Source organism: Bombus vancouverensis, chromosome 8, assembly GCF_051014615.1.
Source record: "Bombus vancouverensis nearcticus chromosome 8, iyBomVanc1_principal, whole genome shotgun sequence".
In the NCBI taxonomy this organism is placed as follows: domain Eukaryota; kingdom Metazoa; phylum Arthropoda; class Insecta; order Hymenoptera; family Apidae; genus Bombus; species Bombus vancouverensis.
The window spans coordinates 18,074,483-18,097,903 of record NC_134918.1 but is presented as its reverse complement, the minus strand read 5'-3'; the positions used below and the strand labels follow the sequence as shown (position 1 = coordinate 18,097,903).

The following is a 23,421-nucleotide window of genomic DNA, read 5'->3' as shown; positions in this document are numbered from 1 at the left end:
GATATCGACCGCTTCATCCTTGATCTTCCAATATCTAAACTACCGACTGCGTTTATCGAAACTAGTTTTACCTATTAAACTGGTTAATCCAATGAAACAGCTATATGTATATTTGTGAATGCCAACGACAACGGTTCCTCCTGTAAATATCGCTATAAATCAATTTATTTTGATTTTTCCTTGCTGTTATTCGGGGCCGATTCAATTATAATTCAAATTAGCTCTGTCTTCGATCAGATAAAACGCGTTACGCTGATAAAAATGACAATCGTCGTAAAATCGTTAAATATTATATTAAATATAATATTATATTAATAGTTAAATATAATATTTCTTAGTTTTAGGATTCGTTGATCGGTTGACGGATTTATTTATCGGTAGGTCGAGGATTTTCATCGAAAAGGAGATGCGAATGTAAGTGTAGAGTATCTACGGATTAGTTTGGCTTATGGCGCGTAGGTAGCAGAGCCATAAAGCTCGTAGATCCGTCGATCGTGTCTTTCCAAAGAGGCTCGAGTTAATTTAGATGCGATTCGAAAGTTAATCGCAAATTCCACTGCATCTGTTGGCTTTACAAGCTTTACGAGTTAATACGTCCCTTTGAAGATACTATAGATTTTTTCGAAATCGACGCGATCGATGGTTTCATTTTACGACACGACCTGGCGAGACTCGTTATCTACACCCTCGGTAAACGACAGATGTGCCGTAAAGTTTCGACAAGGGATAGGAGCGATTCGAGGACAGCTTCCTCTCGGACCTGGACTTTCCATTGACTCGCAACTGCCACCTTTCTAATCTCTTAGCTACGATATTCGACGTTCCGCGCATCCGACTTCCAGCTACTCAAGCCGGAGTTGCCTGTTTCTCGAAATTGCCCATAAATCGACGATGGTATACGCCGATTCGAGCTGCTCCAGAGTCGTCTTGCCCCGTTTTAGTGAAATTCGGTGGAACGACAGCGCGAAAGAGCGTTCGTTCGCCGTTCCACGATTCGTCTTCGCGTCCGAATGCTCCGAGAACGCGGCAAAAATAGTCGTTCGATTCTTTCGTTCGTATTCGTCGTGTACTCGTTGTATTTTGTATCGGAAACTCGAATATACGTCACCTTTGAACGTTTTTTCGCGAACGTAATCGCCACTTCGTAATTTCTTTCGACTTATTCGTTTGGATCGGGCGCAGGAGATGGGTCGTGTACTTTTTTCAAATAGCTCGATGAATTTAAAATCCCGAGATAATTCGTTTAAAAAGCGTGCTTCCACTTCTGGCCGCGCTCTCTTCGCGAGATTAAAAGAATCGCGACGCTCGAGTTTTCAAGCCTGAAAACGCGGCTCTTCGAAAATATCGCCGAAAGAGAAATCATCGTTGGTCCTCTCGAAATAATTTCCGATGCAGAACGAAAGTACTTGAACCGTCAGCTTAAACTTTCATTCGATTACGTCCAATGCGTTTCATTCGACGCGGCGGCGGAGCAATAGCTGGGATTTACGTTGCCTGCATTCGATGCTTCTACTTTATGCATAAGTAGGACGAAGATATAAATTATGCATAAGTTGTTGGCACGATAAGCAACTGCAGGGGAAGTACATTGGAAATGGTCAATAAAATATTAATTATTTACTTGGTATCCTACTTACCTTGGTAATTCTATACCGAACGCTTCGTTCGAATCGAATCGCGTTAAATAAAGTAAATCCGACTTTGGAACGAACGACTTTAACAAGTCCGATTATACGTAGATCGTATTGATAAATTCTAAATAGAATCTTAATTACGATAAGACGCGGTCGATAGCGCCTGTACTATATCGAGATGTATACGAAACAAATGTTTTTTATAGCTACGTAGACCGATTCTCGAACAAAAATAAATCGAAAACATAAAGCGAGGTTCCTCTATTGGGAATCTCGTTTTTTAGAAAATTGGTTGCGAGAAACTACCGAGCACGTGCGCACGACTGAATTTTACCTTGGCCTTTATCTATAGGATCGTATAGCATCAACCGTGTGCTCTGAATATAACGGAAATATTGACAAACGATACAAAAGGTCGACGAATATTTTTCTATACTTGAAATGCAAAGATATCGAAGAAAATTCAAGGATGCTCTATTCCACGATTCTCAATTAAGATAATCAAAGGCGTTAATTTGAGATTTTCCAACCATGTGCACGTCTGCCACGTGTTTGCGTGGATCGTCGCGATGCCACGGTTCGAGCCAAAGAATAAAATCGAATACTTTTAGATTCCACGTAACCTTCGCTAGGGAAGCACGTAGGACCATTGAAAAATGTCGCGTAAACTGCGTACTTTCGAACGAGAAGTTTCGCCTTTCGTGCAAATTTCGTTACAGAAATATCTGTACTTACGCCATCGGTGTTAAAGAAACTTTGCGGAAACACGCTGTAAGGCATGAAAAATGAAACTTTTCGACGATCGTTAAATTCTGTACGATATTTTTAATATCGTACTTGAAAGAACTCGTTTAAAAGATATCTTACGACACTCGAATTCTTTATTTCGGCCGTCGACCCCTTTCAAGTTGATGTTTCGACGACCGGGACATTCGTAGTTTTCGGCTCGATTGATTATACGACCTCGGTACATCCCTTCGGTACATCCGCAGCTATGTGTATCTACGAGCATTAAGATGCACGTATAGCAAGCGTATTTCGAATCGTGTTCTCGATTATGCCACCAAAAGCAGCGTAGTTTGGCATTGATTTTCTGGATAAATGCACCGTGATAAAACTAATACACCGGAATACGGGTTGAAGTTTTGCCGTTCCAAACACGATCAAGCAACGACGTTCCATTTGCAATTTACGTAATTTGCGCGTACAGGATTGACATCGACGATCGTCGATCAATTCCACGTGAAGAAGTGGAATGGAAAGAGTAAAATGACAATTTTCTTCCTTCTAACTGGTTTCTAACTCGTTAGAAATTTAATTATATCAACGACGTTTATATTTCGCTCGTCGATAAAAATGTTACTATACAGGATATGCTAAACCGTGAACTTACATTAGCGAAAAAACGAGATAAATCTGATTCAGTCGCGTATTATAATATACGCTGAAATTTTACTCTATATTACGAACGAGGGAAACGCGAGAATTATTTTCGAACGGTTTCGGACGAAACGAACTGTATCCTCGTGTTTGCGTAAAATCCTTAATAGTTGTTCGATTTAACTGTAAAATATCCTTACGCGGAAATGTTAAGTCCCTCATTTTTCAAACAAGCAAGACATTGTTCCTACGGAAACTATTCGTTCTCTTAAGTCCTAGACTTTAAACTTTAAAGTTTCGTGGAAGTTAAAACGATAAGAAAACCGTTTATACTTAAATTAGTTGCGAAAGCGTTAGTTGGATTTTCCTGCGTTCGACTAGCGTTCGAAATTTTCCTAGCTGAGATCGATGCTCGTAAAACGTTCAAGTATAGTAAAATATTACTGTAAAAATGTATACGTATACGTACACGTATCTGCTATTAAATATTTACATATGTACATGGGAGTTTTTATTTATAGCGGTCTTACTACAAATATCGTGCGATCAACTTCTAATAAGGTTTAAGTCGGATAAGTTTGGCGTTCAAAAATTCTGTTAAATATCGCGAAAGTTCGATGCGTTTGATAACGAAGTTACGGCAATGTTAGAAATTGACAGGGTGGTTTAATGTTTTTGATTCACGTACTATCGTTGTTGGGAAGATATACGTACGCAAGGAGAGACGATACACACGTATACATTATTGGATGCGACGAAACGCAGAATAGGAAAGCGATATTAGAAACGGAAGAGGACATGCGAAAGGCAAACAAAATAGAAGCACCAAGTATTCGTACGTATCTCGTAGTTGATCGATTAAAACAACAACTCCGAAAAGCAGAGCCGAGGTATCTCTTTTATAGTCTGTTGAAACAATTTCAACGAAACGCGAAACGTATTTCTGGAATTTACCTATACGTCGCAGTTCTTTTACTTCATTAAATACGGCAAATAAAGTGTTATTTCCGCGTATTCTTGTTCTGCTTATCGAAAAACTCGAATAACACAGGCAACGCGATTGTTTCTGTTTTTGTTTCCGTTTCAATGAACTGCTCACCGCGTTGTTGGTTGGTTGAAGCGAAATCTCGTTAAGAATACGGCAAAAGTGACGAACGAAGGAGTTACGACGTGAAAAAGAATAAAGTACTGTTTAAATGAAAATATCGCAAGATGAACGGTTGTTTACCGAATTATACTAACGTTTATAAGCTAAATATCCTAAGGTGTTTTTTTATAAATAGACAACATCCCCCAAAAGGCTGGCTATTCGCGTAAATAAAATAAACGACGCGCTTATGTTTTTTCAAAATAGATTTCGCTTTATTTTGTTTTTTCACTTTTATTATATTTTGCCACGTTTTACGCGAAGGTGCGATTGCAAAACGTGACCAAAACGTTTCCAGTTTATATACATGTATTTTAATAAAATGGTGGATGGCTCGCAAAATCAGAAATCTTAAAGTTTGTCAAAATCATAAAAATTTTAACGCCAAACTCTTTGCAAGTACTCTGGTTGGCTTGGTTTAAACGAGACGAATACGCGAAACGAACGTTCTAGGTTGGAATCGGAAGGCAAATGCGATCAAACTAAAAATTACGATGCAAGCACGAGAGAAATTGGCGAAAATCGGACGAGTGAAATGGTTGGAAGCGATCGTTCTTCTAAAAGTATAAGAAACGAAATCGTCGAATTCATCCGCGCGATAACACGTTTCGTCGGTGAAATTTCAAATTGGCTATATCGACTATAATTGTACTGTGATGTAAAGATGGACGAGAAAGTAAGAAAAAGTTTCCGGCGACGGTGAAATAAGAAATATAACGTTACTCGGTTCGAACGGAAGGCGTCTTCGGCAGCCAAGTAGAACAAATTGCGTTATGTCAGACTTCTGATACGGTAACTCTGTTCGAAGCACACGGGCCTTACGGGTACGTGAGCAAGCATCGCTGTCCGTGTGCATCAAGCTACGAGTCTGTCAAATAATTATTCGCATGAATATGTATACGTGCGCGTGTTGACGATGCCAGCTTCGCTCTATCCTTACGATAATTATAAGATAAATACGTATACGTTATCAAAGTTGCTTTATCGAGGAATATTTATCGCATCGCCAACGCCGAACCGAATAGTGCGATCGCGTATTAAAGTATATGCGTGAAAATGGCTCGCACAACGATATTATAAAACGTTCGTCCACTTTATTCATTTCGAATTTCGTGGCTCGCGATAAATAAATTTCCCACCAACGATAAGGCTATCGTTAAAAAACGGATCGTTGAAAGTAATTTATTTATCCGTATTATTTAATGCAGTTTAAGAAAAGAAAGACGGGGAAAGATCTTTTGACTAGCAACGAGTATTTCCAAGCGTCGTTCTCTCTCTCTCTCTCTCTCTCTTTCTCGTTCTCTTCTTTCTCTACTTCTGTTGACGCGGCGCGTCGGCTCGCTCGATATCCGCATATGTGCGTTTGAAACGCTTGTCATGTGCAGATCTCGAATACGTACGTGCATCGCATTTTCCATATCGCGAGATCGTAAAAAAGAAAAAGCACAACGAGTATCTGGATTAATCCGTGAACGCTCGCGTTGTACAAGCCGCATTTGCATCTTCTCTCGAATCAACGAATTGCCCGGCTTATCCCTCAAAATTGAACGCCGAACGTTACGAACAAGGCCAGTCGTTGTTAGTTTTCACCTCGGTCGCGTATAATCGCTTCGCGGACCTTTTTTACACGTTCGCTCGAAATTATCGGCTTATTGGTTACCAGCACCGACTCGAGATACGCGCTTTGTTCTTAATCCGATCGAATTAAGCCTGAAAAAAAAGGATATTTCGAACAGAATAAGCGTATATATAATAAGACTTTGAAACAATTTTCCTCCGCCGCGTCGTAAACGAAATATCGATTAAAACGCAACCTTTTTTTACATTTCGCTTTATATCTCTTAGAGATTATCCGTCATACGTGGAAAACTTTCAGTAGACAATTGTAGCTAATGAAATTTAAGAAAAGTAAAAAGCGAGATGGAGTCCGGTTTTTTTTAAATCGTCGATAACTTTAAGCAAGTACTAGTCGTAGCAGAAGAGCGTGCCAAATTTCGCATTGCGTGCACGCTTCCCGAAAGACCTATATTTCGATCTTCGAGTGAAAAAATCTTTCGTTCGAACGCGCTTGCCTAAAATACAGCGTTAATCGTTTTTGCTTGATTGTAAAATGCGATAACTTTCGCGTCTTTCATTCTACCGCGATGGAATTCGTTTCTATCGATTTCTCTAGGATCGATCGCCTTCGAAAAACCGCCAACGTTAAACCGTTAAGAATTTCGAGACGCGACAGGCATCGTTTTGCTATTCGTTACTCGCGTTATTTGTGCACGCAGAAAGAATGGAAAAACTTTTATAAAGCGTCGCACCTCTTTCGCAGCGGACGGTCGGAGAACGTCGAGAGACCGCGAGGAAATTGCAACTAATGGAAAAAGTCACGCTATCTCGGCGACCACGGCACGTAGAAAGACAATTTTATTCTTTCAATTTGGAGTTACTCGAAAAAAGGAAAGACGGATAACGTCTGTTTTCTCGTTCGACGTTATTTAGCGGCTGAAAATAAGATAATCAGATTCTGCAAAAAACGCTTCTGCCGTTAATTTGTCCCTGAAAAAAAGTTAATCCGGCCGGACTATCTGCGCGGACTGTCGCATTCTGTTCTCGAACAGCAAACTCTGTGATTAGATATACAGAGTGTCTCAGGGTTTAACGACTAAACTTCGTCAGTGTATTCGACGAATGTAATCGAGCGAACGATGTTATACGTATAAACGTGGGCCATTTAACGATAAAGCTTTATTCAAAAGTTACGCGCGATAAACACGCGTAATACAAAGGGATCGATCGAGGATTCACAGTCGCCACGAGACAACAGTAGGTTTAAGATCGATGTAATCGCGAGTCGTTAGCGCGCCGTTGCAAAACGTTCGCCGTTTCTTTGCCGATGCGAAACCTACAGCGATAAAAAAAGAAGATCGTTTAAAATTTTTTATTGCGTTATCGTAGATAATTGAAATTTATAACAATACGAATCCGTTGTTATATTTCGTTGAACTGTTTGTTATATTTTGCGTTTGAAAATGACCGTTTCTTTTTTCGAGCGAGCATTTGAACCCTTAATGGAGATTTATTTCTGCTTGCACAGATACAAGTGCCTGTCTATTTGTATATACGCGAGTATACGTATAAATACGCGACATGTTTTGCCTCCTTTAAAAATTACGTTAACCGACTACCCAAAGAAAACAGTAAAATTCGTTCGAAGCAAAGAATAATAAAACGCAATGGTCAAATAAAAATTCCATCGAACGTAAGAATCAAATCAGTTAACGAGCCTTGGAAGCTTCCAAAACGTAGCAACGATTCGGTTCAAATTGGCAAATAAATAAAAAAGACGAAACTGGAAATTGCTGGAAGCAATTTTCAATATGATAATTAGCGGAGCAAGCGCGCGAGTGACGGAACAGCGAGATGGAGAGTATGTGTAATGTGTAAGCAGGTCGATGTCAGATGCAGGGAAGCGCTTAAGTGCCGTACCAAGCTTGAAACGAACGTCTTGATCTTGATGCGCGAGACGACGTTTAATTATGGAGACGAGAAATTGCAAAATGTAATAAGAATGGAAATGCGCTGCTGCTGCACCTTTGTGACTTAACAAAGACGATGCGTGAATTCGAAGGAGACATAGGAGACCGCGGGATTCTTCAACGTTTTGGATAAATCGAAGGAAAACGTTCATTTAGACGTAAAATAAGATTGATCGAATATGTATAGAATATCTATATTCTAGAATTTGACAAATTCTCTATTTCACAAATGTCCATGCTTCGAATATATTATAATTTATCGAGTAGCGTTTGTCGAGGCCGATCAAAGTTTAGTCGATAATCGGTATAAATATCGATAAATATTTCATTTTTCGGAACCCTGGGTTCGCCAAGCTCGAAGTATGTACGTAGTCGAAGGGAAATTTGAAGCAAGGATATCACGATATACGTGCATAAGTATCACGATACGCGCGAACTTAAAAAGAAAGACGAAGCACGAAGTTTAAATTTCACATACACGTTTACTTTCTTGCTTCGTTGTTTCAAATGGGTTGTTAAATTATTTCGAAATTTTTTAATTATTCTCGTACCATAGTCCGTTTATAACGCGCGCGACAAATATTCCTACATGGATGTTCCAAATATCATAAAATGACAATATTCGTACAAAGCTCGTCTACGTGGATCCGATATAGCGTCAAAAGTATTTACTTTCGAGAAATTGAAATTATTCCCCGTGTTTGAAATACGATGAAAGCTTTTAAAGAATTTTTAGCATAAACAAATATCACTCTACGATGTATATATGTCATAATTTCATCAAATATTGTTCTTTCAAAAACATAAACAAACGTGTTTCCAAAGCTTGCCTCCTAAATGATTTAACACGTGGAAGGTTTCGCTTTAATATTTACGCAACACGAACGTTTCGCGTATTATTTAAATCGTTAAAAGCACGATCTTTAGTTCGTTTGTGTGCTAAATAGTCTTTGCCTTCCTTCGCTGTCCACGTGTTTCGAACAAAATCATTTCCTGACTTTACCGACGAATCGACGTATCTGTTATTCGTACAATTCGATCGTAACAAATTACACGCTACGATATTTTCTCTTATATTTATCCATTTGCAGTTTTACGTAGCGAAGAATCGTTTCTTTCCTTCGAATCTTTTCTTGCGCGTTCGTTTCTTGGTAAAACCGATCTCTGATTAACCTATATTTCACATTCACGATATTCGAGTTGAATTTTTCATAAAGAATAGAGAGAACAAAGAAATCCAATTAATTTGCCTTCGCGAGCTTCAAAGATCTCGATCTTTTTGATTTATGGTTCCACGGGTTCCGCTGAGATGTTCAGCGTTCCGTGAGTGATTGATAACGATAATTGTACAGCGTTTACCGTAAAGTAGCAGTAACTTTACGTACAGCTGTTATTTTTGAGATAGTAAACGTTTAAAGAGGTGGATTGGAAAATATATGATTTTGGTTGGTTGTCTACCTTTGGTTTGCAAAAATATTATTATTCGCGTACACCAAGAGTTATTACGTTTGTAATCTCGCTACAGAACATACAACTCGTTTATCGTCTTGTCGTCTTCCTGTATTTTTATTCATTATCTTTCTACGGCTTTAGTAGAAGTAACGCGCGTAATTCCTTTGAAAATGAACGTTTTCAACGAAAACGATCTTCCTAATGCTAGAAACACGTATTTAGCTACTCGCGCGCCGCTTTAGTTTTCTGCTCTTCCGAGATCTGACCGAATACGGGGCGAAGGTAAAAATTGGTTGGAAATAAATTAGAGAAACGTGGCGGATGAAGCGAAACGTCGTGGTCCGATTGGTGCAGTTTTTCCAACGTTTACCGTCCCTTTGTATCTTTGCGTTTAATCTTTGAAACATATACCTACATATATAGCTAAAGATACGAAAATGTAAATGATTTAATGCGTCTTATAGACACCCGTTCGTGCCTGTTTTATATAAACGGTACGATAAGATAAACTGTACAGTGCTTGTATTTCAACGCCATTCGGACGATTGAAAGTATTTTCGCGTAATTAGCGCAAAAATTGTAAATAAAACGTTGAAAAAAGCCTAGGAAAATAGATGATATAAAAATTAAGCGAACGTTATCCAACACGATAGATAACGCAATAACGACGATTTACGTAATTTTCTGTTTCGTCGAGTGGATAAATTAACGCATATGTCGAGTTTAATAATATAGGGTGCAAAGTTAGATCAACAACGAAGGTTAATGATAAAACAGACGCTTTAAATAATTTGTAACGGTATGTTTACTTCGCGTTAATAATTTCTCTGCTTTAGACGAAGTCACAAAATATTTCAACTTCTCTTTCGGTATCTCTTAAACCTATTATCTTGTCTCGCTGAATACGTTCCGAGGATTGTTATTTTCACGCGATGCAAAGAAATATAAATAGTTATACAAATGCTTCGTTGTAAAGTTTGTTATCGAACAATCGAAACAGAGTTCTCATAAGACGTGCCACGTATACGCGTCTCGCTATACCGAATAACCGCGTCAAGCGCATCCACGGGTTTAGCAAGCGTAATCTCCAAGTCGGATTCACGATTATCTTCGTACACGGACAACCTTCTCCAAGACAGTATGTCATTGTCTAAGATCGTCAGATGTCTTACGCGAATTCTCCTCGTTCTCGTTTCCACAAACTCGATACTTACGTGCCTTAGCGAGAGAAAATGCACGGATTGGATTGTACTCGCTTCGAGAGCATCCATCGATATCGATAGGCGTTTGAACTTTTCCAATGATTGGATTTCGGGTCGTTTCTACGCAAACACTTACGTCGTTATTTTATTATTCTTATTCTTTCTGATCGTGTACTCTGAATATTAATAATATGTTTTTTATTCTTTTTTTTCGTTAATCATAGTACAGTAAAGCAAAAGTATCAGGGATTCTGTCGTTAGCAATTAACGAAAACGCTTTAAACTCATAGATAAGCACGAGATGTCGATGACATTTGGTAATTAACCGATGTAAATTAGTATCGCTAATGAATCTTGAATCTGGTATCTGAAACGAATCGACCAATCGAAACTATCAAATTACTAATGTAAAGTAAAACGAGCAGATGCAGTTTTTTCTTTCGGAATCTTCTTCCTTTTATACGTTCGTATCCATTTCTCGTTCCAGTTTACCTTCTACGTTCCTTGCCTTTCTGATCCGTTATGCTCGTTATGGATAAATCTGCGTATGAAATTCAAATTGCCAGACGCCTGCGCATTTTCTTAGAATACGAAAGATACCGGAAACGTGATCCTTTTGCGAATCATCGAAGAAATTAGTTCTGGCCGAAAAGGGAGGGTCGTAAGACGGTACTCTGCGGAAGTATGCTCTTTAATGATACGACCGGCCAGTATGACCGGACTAAATGTCTAAAGCGTTATCAGATTATAACGATACAGAGGGAGATCAAGTGTTATTCGTATAATCGAGAATATGACAAAAAAAGCATCGAGTAACGAAGCAATAAAGTAGAATAAAACATTTAAATACAGATTTCTGAATTTAATATACCTTTTACGTATCGTCGTTCTTTAACTTTTTACATCCCAGCTATATACGAATGAATTATTTCATCGTCGAGTCACGTACCGTATTTTATTGTCAAAATTGTACTCTCCGACTTGCTCACCGTGCTCCTCGCTTTTTAAACACGTACACGTATACGTTGTTTTTGCCGAAGAGCTTCGTATCTGAGGCAGCTCCTACGAAACTCGATTTTCGTATAAACGTTTCATTGGGACGACTATAGCTTACGCCGGAAGGGAGAGAATTCGCGAAACAGAAACGGCGGAAAACGAAACGAACGCTGGTCGAACGATCTCGGTTGGGATTCCAGAGAACGGATGAAAAAGGGGAAGGATGCGCGGAATTATAATAGAAGGAAAGAGAATTTTTCGCGGTAAACGAATGAAAAATAAAACGACGTAAGAAGGAAAGTTTCGACGCATTTGCGAAAAAATCCTTTCGATGTTTGCAACTCGAGGCGGACGTTCCCGCATCTGGGATTATCAGACGTCCGATGATATATCGGATCGGGGCTCCGAGTATTAAAATTATCAATTATCGTATGTAAAATTTCATTGTAACTCTCGCGTACCTTCAACGAGTCGCAGCGCTATTTTATAGCTGCTTAGCTGCTGTGAAAACAGTAATCGAGCATCGACAGACGTAAACGAGTTGAAAATTCTCGTGTCTCGCGTAAAATTAGAATTTATACGAGCACATATTAAATCGTAACGAATTTAGCTCGTCGTGTCGCGTCGAACGTTTGTTTTGCTTAGGCTTTTAACTCGAAATTATCTCATCGGTGTTTCATTGTCACAGTCGTATTCGGAATATTCAACTTTTACTCGATCAACGTGCCAATTACGTAACGTTGACGTAACATTAACCGCGATCAACGATCGACCGTTAAACGTAAATAAGCGATAAATAGGAAAAATGACTATTCGGCAGATACAGAAATATCTAACAAGTTTTTGTCGCGAGAAGTGGCATTCGACGTCTCGTTATTAATCCTTTCCACGAAGACAATATTTTTTTAATGGTTTCGGCAAAGTTGCGCGCGTTCGCGCGATGGTGAGATTTCATTACGACGGAAGTCGCTATAAATGTAAATGCCTTTCGATTCCACTGACAGCAGAAGCTGCAAAACTTCGAATCTCGCCACGTCGCCGCGAGTTTACGCGCTCTCGCTCCCCTCGATCATTTGCAGAATTTTCACCGCAGTAAAAATAAATTTATGTCTGCAGACGGATCTAACTGCACTTCGAAGGTACGTACAAGCGTGCACGAGTTGCCTAGAGAATAGTCGGCTATATATTTTCTATAGCGCTCATGGATAAGTGCTCAAAAATCTATAGAACGTATATAATCTACGAAAATATGGAAAATTTAAAAGTTGAAACGAATCTCTACTTAGATTCCATTCTTCCAACTCGGTCCATAAACCTGCGAATTTACGTGAAAATCCACAGTCTCTTGATAAGTAAATATGTAAGATACAAAGAATAAAAGACACGGATAATTATTCGCTGTACGTGCAGCGACATAAATAATCATATTAATCTTTTTTTCCTTGGTTGTTTTGCTCTCGCCAGAATAATTTACCAAAATAGTAATGACGAATCTCTTTTCTCGTGTCACGATACACGTTTATGTATTAACATCGAATACCGGCGTACGTATATTGAATACGTATATCGAATGAAATTCGTCGAAAATCGAAGGCAAATTACATATACATATGTAGCAACGTATAATCGGTATCCATCACACAGGTGTCGTATACGCGCGAAAGAAGGCCGAGGTTACACGGATTCGGTTCGAAATATTCGTTTTCTAGCGAGCTTCTCTTTTTCCCATGTCTCGCACACGCGCTCTCGTATGTTGATTCGCGTATATAAACGTTTCACTCGTCGTACGAAATTCATGTCTGGTTGTTCTGGGTGAGACGTCATTTTGTAAGAACGAGTGGACACTCGTCATCTTTGTCTTCGACGTTGAAGCGATTCCCGCTTCTAGGAAAACTCTACGTCCTCTCTAGCGTTTGGTTTTCTTAGCCCTCGAAACCATCGAGTATTGTTTAGCTCTAAATCAATTTGAAGGGCCTCTCAGCCTCGTAGTCTTTTCTAGGAACGCGCCATGCACAGATGGTGCATCGAGGTATGGACGGGTCAGTTTTCGTAATTGTACAAATACGCCCATAGGCCCGTGGCTTCGAAGCTCGAATCGCAAAGCAACGCTGCCAGTCTGCGGATCTCGACTATACTATACTTAAACCTCGACGGTTGATAACAGCGTACTTTTAGTTTCGACAAAGTAAACTACATAGAGTATTAAGTATTTCATTAACGCTGTAATGAAAATTTCAAAACGTACGGTACAACGTGCGCGATATATTCGTAAAAGGTATTTAGAAATGTCGGAACGCTTTCGTGAGAAACGTTCTTGTATCTGTCTGTATCTGAAACGTTACCCGGTCAAAAGCTCGAATATCTTACTTGTTTTTTCTATGTTTCTTTCTATCGTGAAACTAATATACCGATGAAAAAAACAATTTTTGTTTGCTCCAAGCCTCAAAAATAGCGAATGTTCCATCCAGAATCGAAAACTTGCAGACCACTATTTTTAGTTCGGAATACGTATATTTCAGTTTTAGAGTAACCACGAACAAGTAGCATAAATAGAATAACTTTACGATAGTCGAGCAACTGTCTGAACTTTTGGAATCTTAAACGTCATAGAAAATCATTTTCTCGTATTTCTAGATACTCTCGTATCTGCTCGTCTCGTGATTCGCCGAGTCTAAATATAAATAATATCTTGGTTATCGAAAAGCTCGAAATTTATCGAGTAGATACATCTTTACGTTTTCGGTGTACGTATTACGCAAAATTTTTTTTATTCGCATTACCATAGGTACGATATACGAGATCTTGTCTTCGGTGCAGTTCGGTTTTCCCATGTTGCTGATGCAACGTGTTCTTATAAAAGCTTACATAAGTCGATATATCGTATAGTTGTTAAGTTTTAATAAACCCTTAGCGTTACAAGCCCGCCTGCTTATCTCTGTAATGACCATTGAAGCTACGTGTTACGAAACTGTCGATAAGCATCGAAGTTCGGCGAAGAAAGTACATACGCAGAGAGTGGCGGGCTTTCGCCACTTGGATTCTCACGCTCAACGTTAACGCGAGAATTTAGCATTCGTCGTAGTTAACGTTGCTACGTTCAACGTTGTTCGGGGTTTGCGGGTGTACGGCAAGAGGAACAAGTTCTCGAACGTTTCGCCGATATCGTAACTCGAGCTCGACACCTCGCGCATCTCTTGCCTAAAGAAAGAACTGTCGTCCTGCCACTTGTGCGCTGCACGGTACATCCGACAGCGCCGGATAGACGCTCTCCCTGTAGACGATTCGATACAGGGTTCGCCCTGAAAGACAACTTAAAGATTATCCATAGCACGGCAAACTGTACGACAAACTGCGAACCTCGTAACGCGGATAAAAGAATCTCTTACGGGTAAATTTAATTATTCGATTTTACGTACTTCGAATTAGATTTTATCGGGTTGTGCGTTGTGCAATTTCGTGCCCTCTCTCCGATGATCTCGTAGCGTGAATTACGAGACAAAGTATACGTACGACGTACGATACGGAATTCGATATCGGTGACGAGCATGTGGTAAACGAGTAACAATTATCGTCGGATGCGTAAGATGTGACGCGCGGACTACTCGGATGAAATTGAAAGCCGCAAATCAGCGGCAGCCAGTTGTAGTAACGAACCAAAGCAATTGCAGATTGCACCCCACCTAAGCAATAAGGTCATTCCGCTTCGTTTCGTACCGATTGCTTCCCTATTCCATTCGATATTTAACTGCTAAACCCATTTCCGTTTTTCTCTCCTTGAACAATGCCGCCTCATCGCGTCGCGTCGTTCTTTCTTTGCTTTCTTTTTCTGTTACTGTTAATTCCTCTGTTTTTTTCTCTGTCGGCCCTTTTCGTCCAACGCGTCTACGTTCCTGCAGCTACCTCTTCCACGCGCCGTCTACCCACGTTCATTTTCCTCGACTGCCACGATTTAAGCTGTCTATCCGTCTATCTATATATCGAAGCTAATTTAAGAAATCAATTAAACTGGTTCCTGGTTAATGGCATCGAACAATGCGTCTTGACGCTTTGAACTGCTTTAAACTTTCTCTCGCAAAGTGCAGCCTCCAAATCCATCTAGCTATCGACCGGCGTGCACGATAATTGAAATTCCATTTCTAGTCGATTCGCTCGAGCAACGATTCGCAACAATTCGCGAAACGCATAGCCCGATATTAGAGAAAAGCTTTTCTCCTTTTAATTTTTAACTTGACTTTCACCGACTTTAAAAGTCGAATATATCAAACTCGATCCGTTGTTAAACGAACAGTTTTCGATCTTGTACTTTTACTTTTGCGATCTTATCGTCTACCTAATGTCGTATTTCAACGTTATTTTCTTCCAGTTGTTGGCAAAATTGAGAACGAGGTGACAGCATTCGACGCGTCTCGGTAGTTGTACTCTTAATTACTTTAAAGCGTCATCGATATTTTAATATGCTGCAATATCGTTTCAACGAAATATATATATATTTAAATATATCGCGTTACCGCGCGACACACACGCGTGTAAGCTTATTTCGCGTAAACTAAGTCGGATACAAAACGTTCGAACGTTCGATTATTTTCCATCGTTCCTGTTTTTTAACGCGCGAATGTTGAAAATGCTCGTTACCGCAACTATCCATCGACACGATCGATACAGGTTGAAGTTAACCATCGCCTATTATCGTTTTCGGCGATTCGCTGGAAGACTACATTGGACGCGAAGCCTGAAAATACCGAAATCAATATGAAAGACAGAAGAAATCGATCATCGATCCCGTTCGAAAGATAGAATTTTACTCCTCGCACAGTTTTCCGCTTCTGCGAATTTAAAATATTTTCGTAGCTCGCCAATTTCTCTCGATGCGCGACGAGCGTTGCGTTTGCACAGTTCCTTTCCGCAATACAAAACGAAAAGTCGCTTCAGATCGAATTACGATTTTCCCTTGTATCGATAAAAGTAAAGAATTCGATTAAAATGTAAATTACATATTACAGAGCACCTGCGCAAAATAAACGCAAGTGTGTAAATTAATCGAATTAAACGGTATTTCCAATACAGAAATAAGGAGAATGAAAAATTAAAAATATCGCGTTTAACGACCACCATTTGTTTCGTATTTACTTGGTCGAGTTAGAAGGTTCGTTCGATATTCGAGATCCACGTACTTGCGATTTATTAAAGCGAAATGTAAGATTTATCGGATTTCGTACGGTTTGATACGGATTTAATACGAATTAGGTACGTAGAACGTAGAACGTTATTTTAAAGCTTCGTTCAGTTCATCGTACAAAAATTCCAATCCCCCTTTCTTCGTACAAATTAAGATAATTTGATTTTTATCGGTCGGATATTAAATTTTTGAGCTAATAGTCGGAGCAAAGTCCATAGTTTCATACGTTCTTGTCGCAAATATTACATATTCGACGAAATTCACGATAATTTGTTAATCTCAAAGAATTGCGTTTTCACTCTACTATTTTCTTTCGCTTCGTCCGTGGTATTTTATTTATCTTGTTTATCGATCACAATTTTCATGGCTATTCGCTCCAACCCCACACCTTGGCCAAGCAATTAGCTGAAATTTACGAGCCTCGGTTGCTTCGACTTTTCAACCAGCCGACGTATATTTATCGTCCGAATTAAAATTACACGTCGTCGCTTCGTAGATTTCGTACTTTCCCTGTAACCAATTTCCATCTTTGTTTCGTAATGCACGATACTTTCGGAAATTTGTGACTCTGTTAAACGAATCTAGTAATTTATCGTAAGATAGAAAATGGGCCGTCGTTGTTTCTAATAGATCGCATACCGCACGTATCTGGTATAATGCACGAATCAATGCGTTGATATATTTAAGACTTTGAATTAATCGTTTATCTTTGTTGCTGTTGCAGTTGCAGTTGCAGTTGGAGCTATTTACAGTCGCGCACGAACATGTTAACGTGAGTAACGACTCTTTTTCTTCGATCTTGTTAAATCTTGTCGTCGCTCTTAGTCGGCAATTACAGTTGTCGTTTCAAAGTAAACGTTCCATCGAGCTCTCGAGGAACGAGGAATCGAGTAATCGCTTTTACTATATCAACGACTCGTTGTGGCCTATTCCTCGACTATCGGAGAATCAAGAACGTTTTTCATCGAATTACTTGTTCGATCGAATATATAGGATCGATGGTTGTTTGACTCGCAAAGACGATACACAAGTAAAATCTTCGTAAATACAAGATTGCCGCGTTTTTTACGTGTAATAGAAAAGTAATAGAACGTGTGTCTACTATCTGTAAACTTTGGAATTTGATGTCGCGCGTCGATATCGAAGAGACAAAAGCCGAATTTCTGCGTGGAAAACACGGCCGGAACAAAATAACGGCATTAGCTTGGTTATGGAAAAGTTGTCGTTCGAAACTGTCGTTGTCGATAATTAGGCGGCCAATCGACGAAAATTCGCGGAATAACGTAATTGTCGGGGGCCGCAAATTTCACGATCGGCATCATAGGAGGAAATTGCGCAAGTAAACGGAACGAGCTGGGTGCCCGAACATTCGTCTGGAAGCCGCGCAACGATCGATTTTCGAATTTGCGGTTTTTCGCCGAGTTTAATGGAATTGAATCAAAAACAATGGGAAATTCCAAACTGTACGAGCGGAATTCCCGCTCTATACTATCGAAGGAACCAGAAATTTCCCAGACCCAACCGGAAATTATGAATGGCTATCGCGTCACATCATCCGATATTTCCGATATACTAACGCAAGGTATTCTTCGTTAATAAATTCACTCGTCAAACCTATAACTCGTGTCTGTCGATCTTTTACATTTTCTTAGTTTTCTGAAGAAAATCAAAGTCGAATTTCTACCGTATACCGTCAACGACTGGTCTCTTTTTTCTTATTAAACGACGTTATTAATTAAGGATACGACGAAAGAGATAGAACTGGAGCAAAAATTTACCTCGCCTATTAGATATCATAACGAGTACCGTGTCTTGGATATATCATATTTTTCTGTGCGTTGTTGTGCCGACTTCCAGGAAGAAGAAAGAACCTCGTTCGACGACTATGTATATTTTTTTCTTTCCTCTTTTTTAAATCCATTGGACGTCTCCGTTATGAGATACGAATGATCTTTACATTCGTAAGATTCGGTAACATTTTTCTCTTATTTATCGTTTCTTCTTTTCTTTTACGATGTACTACCATGTTCGGTACGTCTGTACGTGCTATACGCATAACGTCGTCGATGTCACATCGTGTGCGGTATATGATATACTATGCATTATGGTACCCTTACGCGACAACCGTATAGTTTTTTGTTCTTTTTTTTTTTTTTTTTTTTATTACTTTTCAGCGAGTGTTGGAACTTTTAGCAGCAGAGTTACGTTTGTATCACGACGAATTCCCTTTTCACGCGCTACAGGTTTCATCGCACAACGATCATAGTAGGATGTTGTTCGTTTGGGCATAGTAGTTTCGTTCGAAAACGCTTCCACGCAAACAAGAGCGTACGAAGTTTGTTGCGCTTCGATTTAAGGCCATGAAACGAACAATTTGCAAGTGTGCACTTTTCGTTTCAATTTTGCGTAGCTGCGTCACGAAAGGCGCACGCTATTTATAACTGTGGCAGCTATTATGTTCTCGCCACTCGGATATTCGCCGTTCGTTCCAATATCGCATTGTCCACGAAACTTTTATGAATTTTTCGATAAAACTTATCCGCTTACACTTTCGACCGGCGTCGTAAATTTGGCTCGAGGGGAAAGCGAGGCAGTCGAGAATATTCGGCACGGGTGCATTTAAATTATCGCGATAGCTCCTTAACAGCGTCTCTTCGAAATTACAAAAAGTCACTTTTCGCATATTTCATAAGATATTTGCGTAGAAACTGGTTTTAGACCACGACGTTTGAATTTGATCAAAGCGTACGAATTCACGACCGGTCAGTTTGCTAACGGTTCCAAGCGTAAATTTCTTATTAAAGGGTATGGTAACGGTATACTTTACCGTATATTGTACCACTGTATATATTTGCTATTTAAACCCTCGTTGCTTCGTTCGTCGAATTAAAAGCGTCTCATCGATGTTACAACTTAATTCGTAAATTAACCGACCCGACGATAAACGACTCGTTCGGAATACTTTTATACGATTCGAATCGGTTGCTTAAACGCCAACTTTCGTATCAGCTCGTGAAAACGTTTAAAGCAAATTAAATTGTTCGCGGAGAAAAAAAGTTTCGATGCATACATCGACAGCGAATAGGAGATACGACGTAAAGCTATTCAAACGATAAAGCTTTGGTCGTTTCTTTACCTCAAACTGTTGATTAAAATTAATTAACTCGTATTATATTCGTAACGTTCCACGGAATTTATAGCATCGCTGGCGAATAAATAAAACGTTGAACGCTGGATCGACGATACGCACCGTGTTGTACAGAAATTGTTCTTCGGTCCACAGTAATCGCGTAACTTCTTTCTTCGTTGTTCGAAAGCAAGCGTCGCTTTGATTCGTAGATTTTGTCTTGCTACGCCTGCTGGTATTCGCAGAATGCGCTGTTATCGAACATTCCATAGATTTATTATAGCTATCGCGTACAAATCAAACGCACCGATACTGCCGTCGTATTATCTACGATCTGCGCGTACTGCGTATTTGTACTTTGCTCGTTCGATACGACGATTTTTATAACGTAAAAATTTTGTAGCGTAAAATTTACGTTATATAAAATCGCTCGTTTACGTTTTTTTTTTGGTTCTATCTCCAGAAAGAACGTTGCAAAATGGGCAATAGGAATATTCGTGTTATACGGCTTATCTCTTACGCTCGAATATCTTTGCAAGTAGAAGCTCGAATATTCCGCGTTTCAGTTTTCAAAGATTTTTCCTTAATGATTCCATTCGACTTTTAACGATAAGAGAGACGGCCAAGAAATCTAATAATGGATTTTATCGCGTTATTTAAGGACAAAAAGATATTCAACGTATCGAAAGGTTGTATTTAACGAGCAAAATAACAAATACAAAATAAATGTCTGCTTAGGTCTGCGCACTTTTCCGTATTCGTAGGGAATACGAATTTGCATAAATATCGAAAATGGAATGGATGTTTAAAATTGAAAGGAAAGTGAAAAGAGAATAGGAGATACGAAGATGAGATCTTACCGTGCGCTATAAATATCTGGAACAAAAACGCCATTTTTAACACTGATGCCACGATCTAAACAGGTCGACGAAGACGATAATAAAAACGGTGTATTAACATGCGATTATGAACTCGAAAGCGTAATTTAGCGTAGCGGTGAAAGAATCGGGCGCAGTAAAAATCGCCGTGTTTATACAAGAACTTAAAATAGAGGAACGAAGGTAAAGAGATATAAAGATAGGGTGGAAGAAAATACGAAGAAAATACGAAGAAAATACGAAGAAAATACGAAGAAAGGAAAATTTGAGGAAAACAGGATCCATTGAAACTCGTGCGAGTTCGGACGCGGCGCGCGCGTACGTACGTACGTATGTATGCATGTACTTGCTTATACTTGGAAGCTTACGCGAGAGCCAGGAAACCATCTTTAAAAGTAGACGGATACGTATGTTGGCTGGATGAGTCGTGCCGTGCTTTTTTACGTTGATCGATCTCGAATTTTGCGAATGCTCTCGCGACAACCTCGTGACGCGAGAGCGCCGTTTCGCCCATTACGACGCTGTGACCATCGAACGGTGGAATATTTTACGATCCGAGTTAGCGCGTTGCTCTTCGCAAGTGTCAGGGTATCGTATGCTTTCACCGTTTTCTGTGTTTCGCTGTTACGAACTGACTCCGATTCTCGGTCTGTGACGTTAAATAATAACGCCTGGACGTAGAAGAAATAGAGGGGAGCAGCGTTAAAGTCGGAGCATCGACGCGAACTTTGTATCGGCTTGTCCGGAAAGCGTATTCTTTCTTCTCCGTCACCGGTGAATCAAATGGCTGTGCCGAATCGGTGTGTCGCGTCCACGATTCCGACCGATCGATCGTATTGCCAATAGCTCGAGTCGATTATCGAGTTTTTCATGAAATTGGAAGATGTCCGAATATTGGCGAAGAGGAACGTACGTTTGATATCGTCGGAGGAAACACGCGTGCGATGTCTCGTGTCAAAGACGCGTGTCTCGCGATCAGGATCGCCAGATTCTATATGTAGGTAATTTGTTACGTAAGTTATGGTGATTTATACGCGAAAGGAAGAAAAGGGATGCCAGGTTTTTTCGTTTCCTCGCAGCTGTCCTCCAGCTGTCCGTCTTCGCTGATACATATTTTCCCAAACGTTCCAATAAGTTGCCGTTCTAAGGAAATTTCATAAAAAGAAACGATTTTTCTCCGATTCTCGAGCGGCCGTTTGGATAAAGGGAGGATAACATTATTTTCTGTTTCGGAGCGTTTTAATCAATTTTCTTTTTCTGGAGGAGCAACTTAGCAGCTGTCTCGGCTGAGATATATCTACTTACTCGTTGGAAAGCGACAAGGCATTTTTAGAAGAGAAGAAAAAACTGAATTATTTGTACTCGAAGAACGCGATGTTCGCGCAGGTTGTTGAAAATTTTCAGCGATGGATCGTTTAATAAGACGCGAGAGTCGTTCGTCCCGTTGAATAATAATTCGTTTACGCGTAACCTTACGCTTTTGTACCGGTGAATAGAATCGTCGAAGGACGTAAAGTGGTGTGTGAAAATGGTGTGCTCGTGAGGGCTGAAAGATCGTTGTACGCAAACGCTGCCAGTCCTAAGTCATCTAGAGGTAAGTTGTAACGTTATATTGGCGAAATGAAATCGATATTCCTTGGTATTACGAATCTAGCTTTAATACGGGCAAACGAACGTGGAAAACGAACGAATCGGTTTAAGGGACAACTACCGCGACGAGAAACATTCCGTTTGGTAATTTCAGCCGTTCTTCCGCTCCATTCGGAGTAGTTCAATTTAGTTCTTACTAGATATCGAAAAGGTGGAAAACAGCAACGATCAGCGGTATCGCGACCGTACGTTTGTTCTTCCGAAAAACGAACACCCGCTGACCGATCGATGGTTGATCGAATCGGTACTAGGATATCGTAGGTAGTTTCAACGTGTTCGACGGACAATTTTCCAAGTTGTTGGCAGAGAATCGCAAGTGCAAAAGGAAAGAGGCTAGAAAGGCAATCAGGTCGGCTGCCCTGTTGGGATTCGAAACCGTGAGCCGCGAGAGATAGTCATTCTTGCTCGCGGTCACGAAGGAGAGCGTAAGAAACTCCACCAACCAACGTCCTTTCGCGTCTGATTTTTCTAGTTATTTTTCTTGTACGAGCCTATACCTTTCTCCCGAAGAAGATGCTTCGTATTCCTACAAGTATCGGTCATTCGTTTTCTTACTCGCTACCTTTACAAACGGTCTTTCGTATTTTATGATATTTTTTGTACCAATAACGAGATTCCTAAAAAATCTTATACGATGATTGTGATACGTAAATTGATAATTGTAATTGTTAATTCCGAGTCCATATGACGCGAACGAAAAATCATCGAAAATTAATTTGCCAGGACACGATAAGTGGACGGAGCAGTGAGAGCTTCTAAAACCAATAAAAAATATTTTTTCTGTTTTTTATCGATCGCTATTTTATATTCGAACGTAATCGTCTAACGGCTTGAAATTTATTATCGTTAAAGGGCGAAAAAGTTCAAACATTTTCATTTAAATACATTATTTTTACGTTGTTAGGACCGAGTTAAATATAAAGAGACTCGATCCTACGTTTATAAACTGTATTGCTCTTTTATACCTCCCACGCAGACACCTGTTTTATCATATTACGTAAACGTAACATCCGCTCTGTTTCTCTCTCTCTCTCTCTCTCTCTCTCTCTCTCTTTCTCCCTCTCTCTCGGAACATTTTTCCTATGATTTTTGTTGGTTTTCATTCGTCAAATTGATATTTAGTCGAGGAGATAAAAATTTGTATATAGGTTTCTGCTTCGGGCCAAACGGAAACGACGTGTTTTTTTATTTATCTACTAGAGTCGATTTACGAACGATCGCAGAAAAAGAGAAATATTTTAATCGATATTCG

General features: G+C 39.7%; 2 long non-coding RNA genes across 2 annotated transcripts in view; one reads left to right on the top strand and one right to left on the bottom strand.

Annotated features, from left to right (window-relative positions):
- The window catches only part of LOC143303035 (uncharacterized), a 62,650-nt gene extending 42,774 nt beyond the window's left edge, over window positions 1-19,876 (bottom strand). The window contains exon 1 of the long non-coding RNA XR_013058994.1: window positions 19,765-19,876. This is a non-coding gene — a long non-coding RNA (uncharacterized LOC143303035). The remainder of the gene's footprint in view (window positions 1-19,764) is intronic.
- The window catches only part of LOC143303034 (uncharacterized), an 82,147-nt gene that overhangs the window by 20,718 nt on the left and 38,008 nt on the right, over window positions 1-23,421 (top strand). Inside the window, exon 2 of the long non-coding RNA XR_013058993.1 lies at window positions 17,239-17,286. This is a non-coding gene — a long non-coding RNA (uncharacterized LOC143303034). The remainder of the gene's footprint in view (window positions 1-17,238; window positions 17,287-23,421) is intronic.